We start from the raw sequence: 17,426 nt of genomic DNA, 5'->3' as shown, positions 1-17,426 counted from the left end.
AAGTCTCAGCAGGCTGACAAAAAAGGAGCGAGCGTGCACAGTGGAAGTGATCAAATATGGCCTTGAGCCAAGCACCTTTGTAGATGGGCTTTGTGTTGCCATTGATCCCGGGGTGGCTACACCCGAGGAATACATTATTGATGTACTTTTTGTAACTTCTGAAAGGAGCAAGTCACAGGCATTAATGGGGCCGGATTGGCATCATGCCATCACCACCGGAAGAGCCGGAGACAGTACGTGGGTGCCTCAAGAGTTAAAAGCATACTATATGACCAAGGGAGCACTGTAGTAGAGGTTTTCATCTCTGACCGTGCACGGTGCAGTAATTGGTGAGATAATGTGCACCTCAACCTAGCCAAGCCTCTGCCATCACTTTGCACATTAATGGCCTGGGCATATAGTTGGAAGAACTTGTCAATTGTATGCAGTATGATGCTCATTATATCACAAGATAATATCTCCACAAACAAGTTTCAAGATGTCTGCTCCCTTTGTAATAGAACACAACGGCATGGTCCCTAATTTTAGCCAAATGCTACATTCTCCTCATCCAAAACTTGGCAAATCTTAAAAAAAAACAGATGGTGGTTGGTGGCTGCGATATTTCCTCATCTACTGTTGAAGATGACGTAAGGGTTGGCACAGAAAATGGGTTGTGCACAGATTAACTTTTTCGATCACTGTCTCTTAGCATGTGCCGTGAGTGGGTTGAGGTTGAGGGGTGAATCGCATTCTGTGTGTGTTGTGGCTTACATACAGACAGAGGCAACCATTACACATACTATGCAGTAGAATCAAAATGCATGCATTCCTATAACAGTGCATAAACCTTACATGTCCCTTTTCACTAAATCTACGCTGGACGTCTATTCAATAACATGTAGCATGCAGAATCATAGAGCTTATAAATTCAACCCCAAGTGCTAATTCAAATAAATGTTTAAGATCAAGTAGGCTTTAAACATACTCACTGCAGAGCACATACACGTGCTGGTTTTTCAGCAGAGGCAATGGCATCCCCTATTGAAATTCCGGGAGAGTTCTCCCTAAGCCTTACAATCACAGACAAGCTCCTGTTGAGTAATTGAGCTACATGACACGCCACTGTTCTCATTCAGTATATCCTACTCACTTCCTCTGTCTTCACTGTTTCACTCAAGTTCTCCAGACAGAAGAGATTAAGGGGTGTGTGCTAACTAACCCTGATGGAACTGACAGACCATCACCCTATAGTGTCCCTCAAGACCACCGATCTGATGCAAAGTCGATTTATAACACACTACAGCTTTGTTTCCATACCAAACCGATATCTGGACATTCACAGGATAGGATGTGTCCCACAAACACAGAAGCGTATACATTTACTATGAATATCAAACATCAAATGTACCCCCCCACAACTCCCTACTCCACCAACCTCCCAGACCCCCATGGAGCTCACTGTCTGAGCCCCTGTGATGTACCCCCCATTCTTCCATCTGTATGTATGGGAGCCAGCATGTGACCAGTGGACCCAGAGCTGGACAGAAAGGCTCCCCCGCCATCCATTACTCGATCATCTGCAAAGCCCAGGGGCCCTGGAATTTTACAGTAATGCAAGCTCATTGATTTATAATTCACAGCCACGCTGGCAACCAAGGGTTGGAATTACACATGTTGACAACAGCGACGGCACTTGTACATGAGGATGTAAAGGTCATTATCTAGATGCCGTGGCTTTTTTATGGCTCCTCTGACAAAGGGGCTGCATTAGTGTCTTGTGTGTATGCAATTCCACTAGAGGGAAGGTGCATTCTGGGTCCTCCACAGTGTTGTAAACATGATTGTTTAAACTTTGTCAACATTCAAGAGGTGCCTGTTCATTAATTTGATTCAGCATACTGTTCCATCCCCGTTTAGCACAGTAGTGTGTGTATTTATGTACTTTGACAACATATTTGTTGTACACAAAACCATATACAGTACTGTATATATGTTTTATCTTATTCTCATAAGCCTGTTGGTTGTTTCGGTTGTTCAAGAATAGGGATTGGATATGTCCATCAAGAACCCTGCACCCCCCAATCACCGACCAACCAACCACACACACACACACCCGCATGCACTCACGCACACACACACACAGATCAAGCATTCATCGTGAGACTCTTGACTTGTACCTGACTTGTCACATAACATCCCCCTATAACCCACCAGTGAACACCAGGCTGCTACTATGACACAGGATTACTTCCTGCAGACAAGACACCCATCTCTTTGAACGATGCAAAAACCTCTTGAGAGCTACCATTTGACAACAAAACCTCCAGTATCATTCTGAATAGGCTCAGAGAGTTGTTGAGCTTTTCTCGGTTAAGCGTGTTTCTCAGTACAGGAGTATCACAGTAGCACGGAGGCTAATGATTCCCTCATCCCATTGACAGGAAAAATGTAAAATATGGGAGAGATTAAAACGACAAGTGACTCAGCACTCCCTCTCCATATTCACCCTCAGTTCACACAACAGACTGAAAGTGGAGGGGGGAGAAGATAGTGCAATGCTTCATATCAAGAAATGTAACTGAAGGCAAAATAAAGCCTTTAGTGTCAATGTCGTGGTAAGGTGAGATGCAAATACTATAGCACTTCAATATTTACTGTGGCTGACTCATTAAAAAACTGCATGGGAAACTACTTTCAAAACATACTGATTTCGTAACATACTGTAGTTATGGGCAAATGTTTATTAATGTAATATACACTGCTCAAAAAAATAAAGGGAACACTTAAACAACACAATGTAACTCCAAGTCAATCACACTTCTGTGAAATCAAACTGTACACTTAGGAAGCAACACTGATTGACAATACATTTCACATGCTGTTGTGCAAATGGAATAGACAACAGGTGGAAATTATAGGCAATTAGCAAGACACCCCCAATAAAGGAGTGGTTCTGCAGGTGGTGACCACAGACCACTTCTCAGTTCTTATGCTTCCTGGCTGATGTTTTGGTCACTTTTGAATGCTGGCGGTGCTTTCACTCTAGTGGTAGCATGAGACAGAGTCTACAACCCACACAAGTGGCTCAGGTAGTGCAGCTCATCCAGGATGGCACATCAATGCAAGCTGTGGCAAGAAGGTTTGTTGTGTCTGTCAGCGTAGTGTCCAGAGCATGGAGTCGCTACCAGGAGACAGGCCAGTACATCAGGAGACGTGGAGGAGGCCGTAGGAGGGCAACAACCCAGCAGCAGGACCGCTACCTCCACCTTTGTGCAAGGAGGAGCAAGAGGAGCACTGCCAGAGCCCTGCAAAATGACCTCAAGCAGGCCACAAATGTGCATGTGTCTGCTCAAACGGTTAGAAACAGACTCAATGAGGGTGGTATGAGGGCCCGACGTCCACAGGTGTGGGTTGTGCTTACAGCCCAACACCGTGCAGGACGTTTGGCATTTACGAAGATTGGCAAATTCGCCACTGGCGCCCTGTGCTCTTCACAGATGAAAGCAGGTTCACACTGAGCACGTGACAGACGTGACAGTGTCTGGAGACGCCGTGGAGAACGTTCTGCTGCCTGCAACATCCTCCAGCATGACCAGTTTGGTGGTGGGTCAGTCATGGTGTGGGGTGGCATTTCTTTGGGGGGCCGCACAGCCCTCCATGTGCTCGCCAGAGGTAGCCTGACTGCCATTAGGTACCGAGATGAGATCCTCAGGCCCCTTGTGAGACCATATGCTGGTGCGGTTGGCCCTGGGTTCCTCCTAATGCAAGACAATGCTAGACCTCATGTGGCTGGAGTGTGTCAGCCGTTCCTGCAAGAGGAAGGCATTGATGCTATGGACTGGCCCGCCCGTTCCCCAGACCTGAATCCAATTGAGCACATCTGGGACATCATGTCTCGCTCCATCCACCAACGCCACGTTGCATCACAGACTGTCCAGGAGTTGGCGGATGCTTTAGTCCAGGTCTGGGAGGAGATCCATCAGGAGACCATCCGCCACCTCATCAGGAGCATGCCCAGGCATTGTAGGGAGGTCATACAGGCACGTGGAGGCCACACACACTACTGAGCCTCATTTTGACTTGTTTTAAGGACATTACATCAAAGTTGGATCAGCCTGTAGTGTGGTTTTTCCACTTTAATTTTGAGTGTGACTCCAAATCCTGACCTCCATGGGTTGATAAATTGGATTTCCATTGATTATTTTTGTGTGATTTTGTTGTCAGCACATTCAACTATGTAAAGAAAAAAGTATTTAATAAGATTATTTCATTCATTCAGATCTAGGATGTGTTATTTTAGTGTTCCCTTAATTTTTTTGAGCAGTATATTTACGGTGTCCATATTAGGACAGCCTAAGTCTGACCTGAAGGAAGTGCTCTCCTTTCATCTCTGCACCATAAAAGGAAGGTGTGGTAAGTTGTCATAATTGGCGGGGGATCTGTGTATTTGAGGGGGTGGACGTGTGTGTTACATGAATACAAATCATAATCTCTATGGTGAACCAGCGATACAACAACCTGATGCCCTCTAGAGCTTTTAGGCATGATCTTATCGCAAAACCCTTTAAAGACCCATGGGCTCTCTCTCCTCTTCCCTCTCTCGCAGAAAGAAAGCATGTTCCTCTACAAGGTGCAATTGCCACATGGCGGATGAAACCCTTGAATGGGACTTAACCCAGCAGCATCTCATGAACCAAAACGTAGGGAGACTGGCCACTGACGCTTGGGTGGGAAAGTGACAATCTCAACATAAAGAGTCTTCAAGGCATGCCCATTGTTGAAACATACAAACATCCACGACGTGGTCTACTGCTCTGGCAGTATAGCCCTGAAGGGAATTGAGGATCAGTGACCTACACTAACAAGACTAAATCCAATGCCCTGCTGAGAAACTATTCATACACTGGCAGTCATGGCTATGGGAATCTGTCTGGTATATAAGATATACTATAGTGTTGCTGACATCCAACCCAATCCAAAGGCGATAAAAAATCTGAAATTTCATTTCAGTATTTTTCTATCAAATTTTCTGTTATTCTTTCGAGTTGTTTTTTTCTGATTTGTCCAAGTCCAATAATTGGATAAGTGTCTGAATAGTCAAAATCATGAACATTATGTCAATGAAAATTTGAAAACCCTTTCTTGGACTAACACAAAAAGAAACATTGGATTTCAGAATCAAATTTACAAGTCAAGATTAGACATTTGCTAATACTCAGCCACTCAACTCTAATCCACTGTGCCAACTAAGACAACATCCTTTACCAGAACAACATGGCTTACCAGGACAACATTGCTTACGAAGACAACAAATGCGGCAAGGAGTTAAATATTCAACTGGCTCCCCATCTTGATACCACACACACAGCACTTTTGTAACCGTCTAAAGAGCAAAGCGTTCAATACTCTAAATACCAGGCTTCGCTGCTGGAAACCGATGGCAGAGAGAAAGAGGGGGTAGGTGGCAAAGTTGTCTTAAGGCCACATCAAAGTGGCTGATGAAGGCTAAACACAAAATGGATGGTCCTGCCATTAGACTTGTGCCCGTATCAATCTTATAAGGAATAACGATATAGGCAGGTTATTACAGTTTATACATATTTCATTACATGTAATTAGTAAATGAGGAAGTGATAGTCCAGTATTAGAACCATGTTATGACTGTAGAAATGGGTTGTTGTGTCCATGTTGGGATGTTTGATGCTAAAATGTATTAACCTTTATATAAGTTGAAGGTCTCATGACTTTCAATGTCTCTATGTTTGATAGTGCATTCTACAACAAAAAAAGCACATTGAATATCATATGTATTATAAAATCACACATTTGTTGCACCAGTCAGTCACCTCCTAAGTAACTGCTGCAAAAGCCGTAATAATAACCTTTGATGTTACTCACACATACACTATGTGTTCTGCTTCTGAAAACATAATAGAGCTTAAGTAAATGTGCTGTCAGATGTGGGAAGCTAAAAGTGTAGTTGGATAGCAGTGTTTAGACAACTTGCTAGCAAGAGAAGACAAGACAATAGACTCTTAATTTTGCTTTCACCACAAATGACAAGACAACAACAAAGTAATAACTAGTGATTACAGGCTATTGCGAAATGGTATAACCTGCTGTAGCCAACTAGCTAGCTATGTGACTTTTTCTCCATGACCAAAACATGATGTTCTATTTTAATAAGCTGATATGGGAATGAATACACAAGCAGCATATCAAACTGGGGTAATACATTTAATTATTTCACATGGAGATGTCGGACGCTAAAACAGCTAGCTTGCTATGTTTGTAGCCAATGTAACGCCAATAAGCCATGGTATATTGGCCATATACCACACCCCCTTGTGACTTATTGTTAAGTATATTACTAGAACTACCCAATGCAGCAACATATAACCCAGTGTTCTTTGAAAGCTTACATTTTTTAATATACATTTTGGACATTTAGTGGAAGTAGACACCCTTTGCAACAATGACAGCTTTGCACACTCTTGGCATTCTCTCAACCAGCTTCACCTGGAATGCTTTCCCAACAGTCTTGAAGGAGTTCCCACATATGCTGAACACTTGTTGGCTGCTTTTCCTTCACTCTGTGGTCCAACTCATCCCAAACCATCTCAATTGGGTTGAGGTTCGGTGATTGTGATTATGGAGGCCAGGTCACCTGATGCAGCACTCCATCACTCTCCTTCGTAGTTAAATAGCCCATACACAGCCTGGAGGAGTGTTGGGTTGTTGTCCTGTTTAAAAACAAATGATAGTCCCACTAAGCACAAATCAGATGGGATGGCGTATCGCTGCAGAATGCTTTGGTAGCCATACTGGTTAAGTGTGCCTTGAATTCTAAATAGATCACAGACAGTGTCACCAGCAAAGCACCCCCACACCATCACACCTCCTCCGCCATGCTTCACGGTGGGAACTACACATGATGGGATCATCCGTTCACCTACTCTGCATCACACAAAGCCACGGTGATTAGAACCAAAAATCTCAAATTTGGAGACATCAGACCAAAGGACAGATTTCCACCGGTCTAATGTCCATTGCTTATGTTTCTTGGCCCAAGCAAGTCTCTTCCTCTTATTGGTGACCTTAGTAGTGGTTATTTGCAGAAATTCAACCATGAAGGCCTGATTCATGCAGTCTCCTCTGAACAGTTGATGTTGAGATGTGTCTGTTACTTGAACTCTGTGAAACATTTATTTGGGCTGCAATTTCTGAGATGGTAACTCAGAAACGTATCCTCTGCAGCAGAGGTAATGACAGTTTCATTATAGCGCTTCATGGTTTTTCGACTGCGTTGAAAAAACTTTCAAAGTCCTTTGAATTTTCCAGATTGACTGACCTTCATTTAAAGTAATGATAGACTGTCGTTTCTCTTTGTTTACTTGAGCTGTTCTTGCCATAATATGGACATGATCTACCTTGTCGCAACTGATTGGCTCAAACGTATTAAGAAGGAAATAAATTCCACAAAATAATTCACACCTGTTAAGTCACACCTGTTAATTGAAATGCTTTCCAGGTGACTACCTCATGAAGCTGGTTGAGAGAATTCCAAGAGTGTCACGTCCTGACCAGCAGAGGGAGTAGTTGTTTAGTATTTTGGTCAGGACGTGGCAGAGGGATGTTTTTTTTTTTTTGGTGGGGGTTTTGTGTGTGTTGTAGAGGGGTGTTTGATTTATGTGTTCCTGGGATTTGGGTGAATGTTCTAGGTTAGTATGTTCTAGGTTGTATTTCTGCATTCTGTCTAGTTTAGGTTTTCTATGTTTAGGTTTGGGTGCTGGACTCTCAATTGGAGGCAGGTGTTTCTCGTTGCCTCTGACTGAGAGTCCTATATATGGGTAATTGTTTGGTGTAGTGTTGTGGGAGATTGTTTCTTGTTTTGCATGTGTGAGCATGACAAGACTGTTTTGTTGTTTGTGCGTTCTTTGTTATTTTGGTGTTCTCTTGATTTAAAATAAATACAAGATGAGCATCCACATTCCTGCTGCGTTTTGGTCCTCCATTCCCGACGACAACCGTTACAAAGAGTGTGCAAAGCTGTCATCAATGCAAAGGGTGGCTACTTTGAAGAATCTGAAATATAAAATATATTTTGATTTGTCTAACATTTTTTTGGTTACTACATGATTCCATATGTTTTATTTAATAGTTCTGGTGTCTTCATTACTTTTCTACAATGTAGAAAATAGTAATAATAAAGAAAACCCTGGAATGAGTAGGTGTGTCCAAACTTTTGACAGGTACTGTATGTCTGACTATCTCTGGATAGTGTAGCTCAGTCCCATGTACCTCAGTTGGTAGAGCATGGTGCTTGCAATGACAGAGTTGTGGGTTTGAATCCCAAGGGGGAGGAGTATGAAAATGTTTGCACTCACTACTGGAAGTCGCTCTAGCTTCTGCTAAATTATGTAAAATGTAAAAAATGTAATAGTGCCAATACAATATTGACATATTCGGGGTAACTTGATGCTAGAGCAATTAAAAACAATACAGTAAAAGTGACTGCTAAACATTAACAATATTATTTCTACATTATTTTAATGTAATTAAAGGGATTAGAGCAAGCAGGTTGGCTATATTCATTTGCATATTACAGTATATTAAAGACTACAAGGCAAAACAGATCAAAAGGACATGGCTAGTCACTAAACATTAAAGGTTTGAGACACTCATCTGTCCCCTATATTAATTAAATTGCTAGGGAACCACTATCAGATATCATTTAAATTGGTAAAGTACTCACTAATGGGTGCAACAAATACAGCCTCTAACAAATCATATCTTAAAATATGTTAACGAGTGAGAAACAACAATACCATGCACCCACTTGTGTTCAAATGTTTTTAGCACTCCAAAAAATGCGTTATGGGAACTGTATTCTGAATTACAATAAATTACTGGCAGCAATTTGTCAGTAAGTTACTGTAGAGTTTCACCATAAGATTTGTAGAATTCCTTTAATACGGTATATTACTGTATTCTGTTGGGGGTACAGTATTCTCACTCACGGGCGTAACAAATATAGCTACTTACAAGGTGAGCCTTAAAATATGTTAATAAGCCAGAGCCTCTTTCTCTGCCCATAACATTTCCCACATTGCACCATAACTAACACTGTAAAACACATTTACAGTATTTTCAAATCAAATTTTATTGGTCACATGCGCCGAATACAACAGGTGTAGACTTTACAGTGAAATGCTTAAATGCTTAAGCATTTCACTGTAAAGTCTACACCTGTTGTATTCGGCGCATGTGACCAATAAAATTTGATTTGAAAATACTGTAAATGTGTTTTACAGTGTTAGTTATGGTGCAATGTGGGAAATGTTTATTGGTCACATGCGCCGAATACAACAGGTGTAGACTTTACAGTGAAATGCTTACTTACAAGCCCATTCCCATGCAGACTTAAAAAGTAAGACAAATATTTTCTTAATAAAAAAGGAAATAGTAACACAATAAAAACAATAACAAGGCTATATACAGTTGAAATTGGAAGTTTACATACACTTAGGTTGGAGTGATTAAAACTCGTTTTTCAACCACTCCACAAATTTCTTGTTAACAAACTATAGTTTTAGCAAGTCGGTTAGGACATCTACTTTGTGCATGACACAAGTAATTTTTCCAACAATTGTTTAGTAAGATTATTTCACTTATAATTCACTGCATCACAATGCCAGTGGGTCAGACGTTTACATACACTAAGTTGACTGTGCCTTTAAATAGCTTGGAAAATTACAGAAAATTATGTCATGGCTTTAGAAGCTTCTGATAGGCTAATTGACATCATTTGATTCAATTGGAGGTGTACCTGTGGATGTATTTCAAGGCCTACCTTCAAACTCAGTGCCTCCTTGCTTGACATCATGGGAAAATCAAAAGAAATTAGCCAAGACCTCAGTAAAAAATTGTAAACCTCCACAAGTCTGGTTCATCCTTGGGAGCAATTTCCAAACACCTGAAGGTACCACGTACATGTCTACAAACAATAATACACAAGTATAAGCACCATGGGACCACGCAGCCGTCAGACCGCTCATGAAGGAGACGCATTCTGTCTTCTAGAGGTGAATGTACTTTGCTGTGAAAAGTGCAAATCAATCCCAGTACAACTGCAAAGAACCTTGTGAAGATGCTGGAGGAAACAGGTACAAAAGTATCTATATCCACAGTAAAACGAGTCCTATATCGAATATCATGAGAAGGAAAATTATGTGGATATATTGAAGCAACATCTCAAGACTTCCAAAGTTGTGGCAAAATGGCTTAAGGACAACAAAGTCAAGGTGTTGGAGTGGCCATCACAAAGCCCTGACCTCAATCCCATTGAAAATGTGTGGGCAGAACTGAAAAAGCGTGTGCGAGCAAGGAGGCCCACAAACCTGACTCATTTACACCAGCTCTGTCTGGAGGAATGGGCCAAAATTCACCCAACTTATTAGGTGAAGCTTGTGGAAGGCTACCCGAAACATTTGACCCAAGTTACACAATTTAAAGGCAAATACTAATTGAGTGTATGTAAACTTCTGACCCACTGGGAATGTGATGGAAGAAATATAAGCTGAAATAAATCATTCTCTCTACTATTATTCCAACATTTCACATTCTTAAAATAAAGTGGTGATCCTAACTGACCTAAGACAGGGAATTTTTACTGGGATTAAATGTCTGGAATTGTGAAAAAATGAGTTTACATGCATTATGCTAGGGCGTATCTAAACGTCCGAATTCAACTGTACAAGGAGTACCAGTACCTAGTCAATGTGCAGGGGTACGAGGTAGTTGTGGTAATACAGTATGTACATGTGGGTGGGGGTAAAAGTGACTAGGCAATCACGATTTTTAATAAACAGAGTAGCAGCAGCGTATGTGAATGTGTGTGTGTGTGTGTGTGTGTGTGTGTGTGTGTGTGTGTGTGTGTGTGTGTGTGTGTGTGTGACAACATGCAGTGCAAAACAATTAAGATGAATAAATAATAAAGGGGGTCAATTTAAATTGTCTGGGTAGCCATTTGATTAACTGTTCAGCAGACTTATGGATTTGGAGTAGAAGCTTTTCAGGTGCCTTTTGGTACCAAATTTGCGCTAGATACCAAGTTGTGATGCAGCCAGTCAAGATGCTCTCAATGGTGCAGATGTTTAACTTCTGATGTCGCATGCCAAATCTTTTCAGTCTCCTGAAGGTTAAGAGGTTGTTGTGCTCTCTTCACGATTGTGTTGGTTTGTTTGGCCCATAATAGAAGGAACTTAAAGCTCTCGACCCGCTCCACTACAGCCCCGTCGTTGTGAATGTGGTCATGTTCGGCCCTCCGTTTCCTGTAGTCCATGATAAGCTTTTTTGTCGATGAGGGAGAGGTTGTTGTCCTGGCACCACACTGCCAGGTCTCTAACCTTCTCCTTATAGGCTGTCTCATCGTCATCTGTGATCAGGCCTACCACTGTTGTGTTGTCTGCAATCTTAATGATGGTGCATGAAATCGTGGGTGAACAGGGAGTACAGGAGGGGACTGAGCGCACACCCCTGGGGGGCCCCTGTATTGATGGTCAGCGTGGCGGATGTGTTTTTGCCTACCCTCACCACCTGAGGGCAGCCTGTCAACGCATGCCTTGTGAATGTCAGCCTTTTTAATGGTTTTACTCACATCGGCTACGAAGAGCGCAATCATTACCTGAGATTACTGTAGATTACCACTGCATTCTATAGTGTTTTACTGTTTAAAATACAGAAAGGTGTTAGTGTGCTGTAAAATAAATGTATGGTATTTTTACTGTGTATTCTATGATAAACTACTGCATTCAGTTTATACAGTGTCATACTGTTGATTAATACAGTAAGTTACTGATAAAATGACAAAAACGCTGACAGTGTACGTCCTCTCACCCCCGCTCCCGACACGTAACCCATCTGACCCTTACTAATGCCTCCTGTTGACAGGGTCACTGTCAACAGGAGTTGTCCACGATCTGTCCTCAAGCCCCAGCCTCTCCTCGTGTGCTCTTCCCAGAGGGATTTGCACTGCCACCAATGGTCACTCTCTCCCATCCACCACTGGAGCGGGGGACAGAGGATTCTGCCACGCCATGCCCTTGCTGGCCACGGTGTGCTCATGCGGCAAGGACACTGCCCTGGTTTCATGCACTTAATAGAAAACAAGTTTCCTTTTGTTTATGATTTTCGGTGGGTGAACTGTGAAACCATCACTACCTTTTGGTAGCACTGCTGCTACAAGCGAACCACATTTTAGAGAACTAGTGGTGCTCCATTTCACAAACCAATGTTTGGCTAAGCACTTTGATAGGAGTCAATGACTATTTATAAATGATCATTGGAGAAAATAACATCTACATACTGTAGCTTGGTATCCATTAGACTTGATCTCCAGTCAACACAAGGTCCTCTTACAAATGTCTTTAAGAAAGCTGGCTGTCTATACGGTACAGATGTGGGACATCTGAACACTGGAATAAACATGTACACTATGTAAAAAGCCAGCATGCGCTTAGTGGCCCGATTTGTGTAAGCATGTGGCTAAGTAAAGCCTGAAATGTATTTATAATTAGCCTGAAATGGATTTATCAGCGGTGCATCTATCAGCCTGTCAGATATTGAATATACACCCAAGGGATCCGTTTAGCAAGAAACAGTGGAGGAGAAAGCGTATTCAAGCCCAAATGAAATTAATTTCTGAAAACAGATGGAAGCCAGTCATTCATGTTGGCGCTAGACATGCCAACAAGACACTGCATGTGTCTCTTTTCATAATGACCTGCATATTTCTGTCGCCAAGCCCACAGTATGACAATGCCATTCAGGCTCCTCACTGTACCCGACAAAGGTCATTGTGTCGAAAAACCTGAAACCCAATGTTGACAGAACAGAGAGCATTGATTTTCCTATTCCTTAATGGACTGTCTAAAAATATGCCACTGTGCTCGGGCCACGTATTCCCTTTCACACAGCTCAACCACGCTACTTCTGACAGACAAGTTAACCTCCTATAATGGCAGAATTTTTGCTGGATAATAACAACTCTGTTATATTACAGTAATGTTCTACAGAGTGCTTTCAGACAGTTGGGCAGGAGGCCTAAAGTATTGACATTTTAGGATGCGGGCATTTAAGAACACTACAGTTAATTGCCCGGGACAGAAAGAATATCTTTTAATGTCCACATAAACGCTGAGACGCCTGCGAATCTCAGAAGAATGCATAGAGGATGCTCTGGTAGAATTTCCTATTCTAAATCAATGCATAGAGATACCTTCTAATGGCTAGCAAACATTGAATATGACTGAATCTCTAGAGCGAAAGTGGGCCTTCTTATTCATCATTGAAGGTCTGACAAGTCCTCTTGATGTATGAGTAGTTTATAAATACATAGCAACCCAGGTAATATGACTTAAGTGCAATCGTTCCAGTTCCTCTGTTGCTACTCTAACCATGATTGTCCAATCCTTCCAAGTACATCTTACACATGTGCTGTATTACCGGAAGTCTTCCTTCCCTGAAGTAATCCCTGGCTTTTTTCTCACTGATGCAGAGTGGTTGCTATTAGCCTTCACTGTCGTGCCTGTAAATGTATCCCTCTCACTAGTCACATTTAGTTCTGTAGAACTCTGAAGTGCACTGTTTTTGCGTGACCCATCTGCACATTCTAATTTAATTGGAGTTTAGTACAACTGCCACACTGGTATACAATATAGTATCATAATCCTAAAAACGGTATGCTTGTCTGCATCTCGGCTAAAAATCAATTACATTTAGTAATTGCTTGCTTTCCTAAAGTCTAGCAACCTTGTCAGCAGGCATGCCAGCTAAGGTAGTTAGACAAGTTACACTAACTGGATTGATAGCCTGAAATGGCTTGGTAGCTAGTTATGAGGTTGGGAGATTGGGAACCTATCTAGCTGGCTAGCTAAAAGTGGCTAGTATTACAGAGAAACAACAAAACATTGTGTTTTCATTGAAAACAATCCCCCTATTCTTTCTGCAAACACATTCTGGTTAAATTGTAATAAGTAATATTGGCTATAAACAAGTCTTAACAAATTCCTGATTAAACTATAAGGCATAATTCACAATATTTCATCTATATGATTCCAAAACGCAGAAATGATTGAAAATTATTTATTATAGCTGGAAGCACTTATGTCATATTTCAGCTGCTTAGTGATGAGCATTTATACTGATTCAAACCGTACCTGTATGTAATAAATCAAAAGCACAGCATTTTTGGCATCAAAGTTGTTTTCTTCTCTCATTTCTACCCCTTGCTAATGTGTCGTCTACGATTCTGAATAATAACTGGGAAAAAATGATAACTCCCTCTATGCTCCATCCATACTATATGATTCAGTGGATGTATTATTCTACTGAAATGGAAGACCAAGTCTTTGACTCATTTGCCAGCATCAGACAGAAAAAAACAGACCACACCTTTTTCCTTTACAGGAGTTGGAGACACACACGCAAACAAGCATACGCACACAAACATAAACACACACAAGCGCACACACACACACACACACACACACACACACACACACACACACACACACACACACACACACACACACACACACACACACACACACACACACACACACACACACACACACACACACACACACACACACATACACACTCAGATGCAAACATACCTGGACTAAATCATTTACCAGATTCAAAAAGCTGTGAAAGCAAAATCGCCATTGCTTATTGACAGTGAAAAGCAGTACAAGGTTTAATGAGATCCAATTCAGATCTTCCTTTACCCATGTAACCCCGGATCATAGTCTGTGCGTCAGTGCTGACATAGTTAACACTCAATAAAACATCAAAGCGGATGAAACGCACAGCTCTGGACACACATACACCCACACACTCAACACATGCACACACACACGTCTGCCATACTGCTCATTAGATTACACATATCCCTGGACTGTGCAAACAAAAAGATGAAAAGCCAACAGTCTCTTTCATGAGGTAACATGTGAAAACACACGTTAATTCCAATTCCAGAGCTTTCTCACATTGATGGGCAAAATCCTATATTTGAAATATTGTTTTCTTTTGTTTTATTTAACTAGGCAAGTCAGTTAAGAACACATTGTTATTTACAATATCGCTTGACCAGCATTATATTACACATAAGAAATAGCCAGTCCTATTGGTGGACATTTAGCAACTGTACCTCGGGAACTGTCTTCAACTTCCAGCCCCCCTCTCCTGCCTGGTACACCCCCTCTAGCCCCCTGTTGGTGTCTCTAGAGGCAAAAGCATTTAGTGGTCACTGGTTTGCATGCTACACGAGGTAGCATCATAATAATCCTCCCCAGCAGGGGCAGGCTTTGACAGGTACAGGCTATTTATTATTCAATTATTTTCAATATTTCAGGGCAGACAGGATGTACATGCAATCATAAATATTTCAGCCTGTTCCTACAAAAGATATATCGCTAGGGAGGTGCTGTAGATTCACTCTAACGATGCTGCATTATATTTATAACCCCCTCTTTTATATCCCTCAATCATCCTACCAATCATTTTCTTCAAATTTACATTCAACAAGGACCTTGAGGAGAGAAAACACATGCTTATCTACATGTTTCATCACATTTTCAGCTTAGCAGGAACAAAGATGGGCATGACCGTGGGACAGGAACGATGCATTGCATTACAAGATTTTTCTTGAAAAACTCGCAAGGAACTGATGGCAGAAGTACGATGTGGGGCATTTAAGACATTCGGGCAGCATTCGAAACGACGAAAACAATCTGTTTGCTGTCTGCTGCGATAAAGGGGAAAACAGCCCTTCATATGCAGAGTGGCCGTGGCTGTGCAGCTGCGACTCGGTGGTGGGTGGTGGTGGTTAAAATACAAAAGTAATCCCATGGCCCATAGATATGGCCCTTACAAAGACGAAGACAAACACCAGTGGTAATTATGACCTTCCGCCCAGGCTTCCTGCTGGAAGCCACGATGCAGAGACCGAGTCCCCAAAGATAAATGGCTTTCTACACTGGCATCATATCAATCATGCATAGGGATAAGGTATGAGGAAGAGAAATCACAGAAACTTTTCACATCTTATTAGTGTCATTAACAGCCCGGTGATGACTCAAACACACATACCTTTCCGTCTGATTCTTCTCCCTTTTCTCTTCTGCTGCTGAGTATTGCAGTTACCTAACACAGGAGGAGTATAGTAGCTGGTTGGCTGATACACAGGGAGAGTTGAAGATAGGTCCTTACCTTGAAATGCTATCCAGGATCCAATAGTCCACAAGATTAGCTGACTGAAGCTGAGAGCTCCAAAAAAGAAAATTATGCTCAAGTTCACCTGGAACAGGAGCCTTTGAATTCAAAATACCGTAAAGCGTTTTTTTTTTTCTCTAAATGATGTCTTTCACTGCTGTGTGCTCCTACTTCCTTTATTTCCCTGGTTGTGCTGTATCTTTTCTGTTGCGTCCCGAGGTATTCCACCTTATTAAACCCAAATGCTGATTGGATCTTCTCCTCTTTTGTTGCAGACAGGAGGGCAGCGATTAATTGTGAGATCCACAGAGGGAGAACACTCCTCGTGCGCACTGGCTTCCCTGCAAATGACTAGAGGTAGTCTGTGCTCTCCACACCTCGAAGATGGGAGCTGTCCTCTGTTCAGCCCAGCATTGGGGGGAGGGGTCCCCCAGAGTGCAAACTTTCAGACACCTCTCATCACCCAATAGGAGGTAGAAGTGGATAGCAAACTCTTCTTGAAAAATATTCTCTATTTTTCCCCTTCCAATTTGCCTTGTTTTGTAGCTCTCCTCCGTAGAATGCTGTCCGCTGAGAAGTGGAAGAATGAATGCTGCTCTCTCTCTCTCTCTCTCTCACACACACACACACACACTCCCCTCCCTGCAACTCCCACCGCCTTGTTTTTGCTCCCTTCATCGCTCTCTCTCTCCTCCCTCTTGCTCTTACTCCCATCTCTGTCGTCTGACAATTACCTCTTTGGCATTCACAGTCATGTCAGATAGAAAAGGTTCGCCGCCTGCACTTCTTAGGATCCCTTAGGGATACAAATAATGGTCTGATAAATATGGGAAGCTAAATAGAGAGTGAGTAAAGAAACAACATGAACATTAATGAAGGAATGAGGAACGAGAAAGTGCAAGCCTCTGACTAACCTTTCTTTTTTTTCATTATTAACTAACTCCATGGAGCTTTGGTCTTTTTCGTCTCTCTTCTGCAAACTCCTTGTAGTTGATGTTGGCCAACTGTCAAGAGAGATTGAAGAGGGAGACGAAAATAGCAGCAGTAACAGACCAGTGCTCTGAATCAAGGCAAGGACAATCCACGAGATGTAGCAAACCATGGATTTTTACAATTAGCAGCCTAAACAAATTTCCAACAATTCCCTTATCACTTCGTGCACATAC

The 17,426-nt window shown here is 42.0% G+C and overlaps 1 protein-coding gene across 1 annotated transcript in view; it reads right to left on the bottom strand.

Moving 5' to 3' along the window:
• LOC106611587 (leucine-rich repeat and immunoglobulin-like domain-containing nogo receptor-interacting protein 2) overlaps window positions 1-16,881 on the bottom strand; it is a 470,887-nt gene extending 454,006 nt beyond the window's left edge. Inside the window, exon 1 of the mRNA XM_014211957.3 lies at window positions 16,258-16,881. The gene's annotated coding sequence lies outside the window, so the exon portion shown is untranslated. The remainder of the gene's footprint in view (window positions 1-16,257) is intronic.
• Window positions 16,882-17,426: the final 545 nt, after the last annotated feature.

This window comes from Salmo salar, chromosome 09, assembly GCF_965601325.2.
Source record: "Salmo salar chromosome 09, fSalSal1, whole genome shotgun sequence".
Lineage (NCBI taxonomy): Eukaryota > Metazoa > Chordata > Actinopteri > Salmoniformes > Salmonidae > Salmo > Salmo salar.
This window is presented reverse-complemented; position numbering and strand designations above follow the sequence as displayed.